Raw genomic sequence first — 6536 nt, forward strand, 5'->3', positions numbered from 1 at the left:
CTCGCAGAGCCGTCGACGTACTGCTGTGCCGTCGAGACTCGATTCTCCAACTACGAGTGATCAGCGTAGTCCCGTGCAGTCTCCAGCTACGAGTGGCCAGTGTACGAGCTCGACACGACACAATAGTAAGCGTAGTAGTAGGGAGAGCGATGGGGGATGCATGGCACAGTGCTTTGGGAGGGGTGGCAGTGGGGACGATGATGATTCAGATGATTTAGACGTGCCTCCGGGTGATGGTACGATCTTCTATGACATCACTCAGATAGGAGGCATCTTGATGGATGCACGGGGGAAGGACATCATGGCCTTCATGCGCTCTGTAATTGCTAACAATTACAGAGATTGCTTTATCCACTTCAAAGACCAGCCAAAGAGGTTGGTTGATGAGACCCTCGCTACTGTTCGCTCTAGGTATCCTAACCCCCCCAATCGCCAGTTCATAGATAAATGGGCCAAGTCAAAGATTGTTACGATACTTGGCAATAAAATATCTTCGCTTAAGAGGCAGGCATTAGCGGAGCTTGCCAGGCTCGAGGGAGGTCAACCACCAAGGGGCCCGCCCCACACCGCTCACAAGCGTGAGTGGAAGAAAGCAATGAAATCAACAAGGGAGGACCCCAGTCTGCAGCACGTGGAGGCATAAAGGATCCAGATGGAGGAATATGGAAGCGTGCATTTTGGAGCAGGGGGTGTTGAATCATGGGAGGCCCAATTTGTAAGTATCAATCTCAAATTATATTGCTTATGTAGTTTATTAGGAGGTTGTTTCTTTGTACTAATCCCTCCGCAAAGTATGTCGTCTTGTAGCTTGAGATTATGGGCAGATACACTACTCCTGTGGAGACAGCCTACCACCGCCACCATCGCAGAGGAGATACATGGAGGCACTTTTATGATGACGGGTCGATTAATGAGGAGCAGTATACCCGGGCTATTGGAGCAGCCCCTGAGGTATTTGAAAGTAATTAAATAATGCCAAAATTATAAGTAAAGATTTGATTTTCCATACATTGATATTTGTTGTCCCTTGTTTACAGGCCCGTGCACAAGACGACAAGTAAGACGAGGAAGGAGGCGCAGAAGGGAGCGCAGAAGGGAGCATGGAAGGCAGTGAGGATTAGTCGTAGAAGTAGTGCTAGCTACTCTTTTTTGTACTTAAAGCCACTAGCTTGGCTTCGTGCCTCTTGTATATACACTCCTCTTATTTTTTGTACTTGAAGCCACATGACGTGGCTTAGCTTCGTGCTATATGTATATACAAGCACTTTTTGAGCTTTCAATTTTATTGCATTTTGGACTTGTAATGTTTTATTTGGAATTGTAATTAAAATGCGGTTGGCTGTAAGAATTGAATTACACAATGTGGATATGGGATTCTTGTAACTATATAGCGTACACAACATAGACAACATTCTGTAAATTAAAAAAAATATATTATAAAGCGCATCTATTAGTGCGTCTATAAATGCGTCTATATACGTGTCTGTCTGTTCGACAAGCCTTTATATTTACGTCTATAAATGCAATTATAACCACATCTATTTAAGCATCTATGTGCATGTCTATACGTGCGTGTGTCTGATATATAGATGCGCTGTAGACACGGGTCTCCAGATGTGAAAATAGACGCACCCGTAAGTTTTTTATTTAGTTCAGTAAACACGTCTGTGTGCGCGTCTATGGGTGCTTTGTCTTGTTGTGTGGGCTACCTTACTCTTAACGACAAGATTGAGACTCTACTTGGCATAGATTAAGTAAGATCTTCATTCCTAAAGATTGACTACACTTGTAATAATTCTGCGCTCTTGGTTTTCGCAAATATGACCGGCAGGCATTGCGTCTCGTCTTCATCTAAATTTTGTCGGAGTCATGTACCTAAAGAAGTTTTCTTTATGTGATTGAGCGTCTTATTGCTCCATGTGGGAGCCTGAAAGCATGATATGCCAGTGCGTTAGATCCAAGGGAATACAAATACTGAGTGCAAGATGGTATGATCAACTAATCGAGAATAAAAGCGAGAGGGCGACACTGTATCAAGAAGCTTCTTATCATTAAGTCTAATTTTTCATTGCTTTTGTTTTTGCTACAAATATAGTTAATTCTATAAAAGTATGGACTTTTTCCATCCTCATGTCCTAGATCAAGTCCTCTCTGGTTTTGGGTGTTCATCTTCCTATCCAAACACTCTTCTATCAGTTTATTGATAGTAGGAAGTAAAAAGAAATAACCATAACTTTCTTACCTGAAATCGGAATATAGTGATCTAGCCAGTCAAAATAATCAGCACATACTCTTTGAACAAGCCATCGTGAACCGTTTTCATCAATCATGATCACAAACGCGCTGATTTGCAATGCATCTTTGATAACTTTTGCATATCAACTCAAAACCTAGCGATGAAGTGGTGGAAACGATAAGAAAGAACGTTCTGTGAATGAATCCATTGTCAGATTTACAAAAATCATGTTGCTTTCTTCTCACAGTCACGCTATAGCATAGCGAGGCTCTAATACTATGTTGAGAGGAAGAGAAAGAGGAGAGACATGGACACAAGAGTTGCTCCCAAGGAAGTGATTCTATTCATAGATCATAGGCATATATATAGTTGAGGACTAGGCTGAATTAGGGCAAGCTATATATAGCTCTAACGTTTAGAGTCTGTGAAAGCACCAAAATCTAACACAATCATCAAAATATTGGCAAACAAGGATAATGCAACTTTTAAAGGAGTATATGTTTCTTTCAAGGACAAAATCAAAGCAACAGAATGTCTTAAAGAGAAAGCATTGGTTGTAAGTTAAGAACACTCATTTGACTATTTCTTAAATAATGAACAAGATTGACATTCAGTGCCTAAGCACTTTCATGGTTTTCAATATCGTGGATGAGGATATTATCAAGCTGGTTCTGAAAAACCAAGCTTTGGGACATTATAAAGTTGGTCATGTAAACCGTGCTGGATGCACTTATTCAATAAAATTTATAATATATGATTTTTGTGGAAAGCCGAGCAGAAGTATTCGTCATGCCAATATGTCAACTTAACCACCATTGTATCAAATGCTAATGTGCATTTGACCATCAACCCCCATCAATAAATTTTTGAACAATAACATTGTCAATAGATATCTACAAAAGGTCATGCTCTCTTATTGGTACCACCTCAAAAATATATAGACTTCCTATATGGAATGCCGTCACTTGGCCCAAGGTTATAAACTACTTAATGAACCTATGCATGTTGTTACATTCACCGAGAAGATGTGCAATCTTGACATGATCCACATAGAGGAGACAAACATCAACCCGATTTGCCATCCACATATGACAAAACCAACACTCCATGGCCATTTTGTATGTGTTTATAAGTTGTTCTACCATCACTATTCCAACCTATACCATCACTGTTCCAACCTATATAATTCATGTTGTACTGCTATCATTGCGAGAAGCTCGAATCCCTTCACACCATATCACTTTGAACCTTTTCAAAGGTATGGGGTCAATTGCAAACCAAATATAAAGGGTATGGTGTTGAGAAGTTCACGTGAAGCATTCGAAAAGCCTTTGGTTCCATGCAAAAACTAATTTTTCTTCAGTCCCTACTTTTGAGGAGGGGATGAAGAAAAAACCAAAGGTAATGATCGATTTCAACATGCTATAGCCCATCACTCTCTACAGTTTTGGTGTCTGCAATAAGAGAATCTAGAGATCATACATGAAGACAGGATCTAATAGGTAACATACTAGCAAAACAAGGAGGACATGAACCCGATCTACAAGAAATGCTAGCTTTTGCAGACCAATCATGTTTGCAATTGCGTGACAAGGCCCTTGGATGTCTATTGCTCATGGCCTCCTACAACTAACCCGATTTTTACCATGCTATGCAGGAATTTTCATACCACGTCAAGGTCCAGGGATGGCTGAAGATGACCATCACCGTACGATGAAAGACACTTCTATTGTAAAAGTAGCATCCGCACAAGTAGCCTGTCAACATCAGAGCGAGAAGATGGATGAGTCACGATCAACTATCCTTTGGATCTCACTTAGAAAAATGTCTGTGGGAAATGCCTCCCCTAGGCATTTCCTGAATGTGGAGGGCCCGTAGGAGGCTCCCATGGTGTTGACAGACGAGTGAGCTTCCGTTTGCTAGCTTAGGTTTTTTGAATTCTAGGCCATTTTCTTTATCTGATGGCGACTTGCCACTCGCCATTTTGTTTTGGGGAAATGCCTCCCCTGGGCATTTCCTGAATGTGGAGGGCCCGCAAGAGGCTCCCATGATGTTGACAGATGAGTGAACTTCCGTTTGCTAGCTTAGGTTTTTTGAATTCTGGGCCATTTTCTTTATCTGATGGTGACTTTACAGACTAGGAAGAGTGATGGTGACTCCTACAGCGAGGAGATGCAAGTTCTGATGTAGAAGAGCCGCCAATTGTATGGTGGAGGTGCTCTTCCAACCGACTGCGGCCCTTCACGATGATCGAACAGTTGAAAATTGTTTGGAACCTAGCCATTTTCTTTTTTGACTCCCTTGGTCCATTAACTAAGGACCTTGTCTTGGTCGGACCTTCTGCGGCCGACTCTTAAAGTCGATGATCTATTAGGGTTATAAATTGCACCATCGCCTTCAGAATCACAGCAGCTTACCAAGTTCCCGCCCTTCCCGTAGCATGGCAACTTCTCGCGTCAATCACGTCATGATCATTTTTGCAGTCTTAGCTGTTTTTTGTGTTTGGCGCATCCATGCACGGGATATTAACTATGGACCTATCTCGCGCGGTGATCCCGCCAGAGCATGCCAGCCCCCAGAGTGCCAACCCACACCACCAGTAAACGCCTATACGCGTGGGTGCTCGGAGATCACAAGGTGTAAAAGGGATCATAACGGGGCGACACCAACGTCAGAGACACCCCAACTCTTGGAGGATAAGCGAGCTTAGGCATGAAGACAGCGAATTCTACAATACGTTGAAGTTGTTATTCCAGCGTTAAAGTGTTCTTCCTTCTGGAGCGTCTATCTGTTTATCATTTCCAGTCTGTTTGTTCGGAGTTGACACTATCCCTACGCCTCTCGCAGCGGTGAATGAAACATAATTTCTTTGGGCGCAATCGTTCGATGATTGTCTCCACAATCACCATCATAGGATCGATCCAGAGAGAGTGAGAGAGAGAGATTGATTCAACGTGAATGAATCTTTCGTTAAAACGTCTCTCCTATCCACATGCACTGATTTCTTTAATGCCAACGCTTCACAATGTTTCAATGGCCATCTCTCCTATCCACATGTACTGATTTCTTTAATGCCGGTCAACTAGGAGCTTGAATGCCAAATCTTCACAATGTTTCAATGGCCACTTGAGAGCTTGAATTATAACAACCCTATTTAGGTTTGATTATGACCACCATACGTCCACATACAATTGTGAATTCACTATTTGGACGTGTTACCTCCAACGAAAAGTATGTAGATCCATATTGACAAAAGAACGTTAAGAATCTTAAACAAGCATGTTAAGATCCTCAATGGTACTATTTAACCGGCTACTTACATGCGGTTCATTCCTTTCCCTTTATAATACTATGAACTTGATGGTTTGTAATTTAAAATCCCATTTTATGCGCATATTTTGGATGGAAAGGCCCCAAACTTGCAGTGAGCCAAACCAACTTAACTTTGATGTTGAATCCATGTTGTAGGGTGACATATTTCCAAGTGCACTCCTTAGACAACAAGATTGATACATGTAATTTTTTCATGAAGATATAATTGACAAGCAAAATGCCACCTCCTTGTAGTTTAGATATCCAAAATGAAACTACCTATTTGATGGCATTCTTGATAACTTGATCTCCTCTAGGACCCCAATTTTGGACAAAATTTAGGCATGAAAGCATTAAGTATTTCCCTTTGATAGATATATACAAAGATAAATCAACGCATTAGTTTCATCGAAAATTAGTCATTTGTGCTTGCAGTAAAGGTTTGACATTTTAAGATGAAAAGAAAGGTGTGATTTACAAGAAAATACTTGATTTTTAAGGCATTGCATGATGGATAACTGAAAGATAAAAGGGACGAGAAGGGAGAGATAGAGGAATTCTAACGAAGCATAAATGAGCAACGGACTAGATCTTGCTCAATCTTGTTGACGAAGATTAGCATATGGGCCTTCAAATAGGTATATGAGATGGGGCCTCCATCACACAAATCATGACAATATTTGGCATAATATCCAGCCTAAGATCTAGTTCCTGTACCTATGAGATGGGGTCTTCAATACACAACAGACAATATCCCTGGTAGGGTCACTCATCATATGTAACCTTATGATGCGAGCTCAACAGATGGGTTTTTATTAATTCCATTACTTACAAGTTAATATATTATACATAAGGAAGTAAATTGGACCTAAAATTCAACTAGCTCTCAGTATAGATTTGACTGCTTAGTGGTATGGACCATATTTTGGGATCTTTCCTTGGACTTTTAGGGGGTAATATTTTAGTTAACATGGGAGATGATGGGATA

Source organism: Dipteris shenzhenensis, chromosome 21, assembly GCF_047967505.1.
Source record: "Dipteris shenzhenensis isolate YYH24624 ecotype China chromosome 21, Dip_SZ_1.0, whole genome shotgun sequence".
In the NCBI taxonomy this organism is placed as follows: Eukaryota; Viridiplantae; Streptophyta; class Polypodiopsida; order Gleicheniales; family Dipteridaceae; genus Dipteris; species Dipteris shenzhenensis.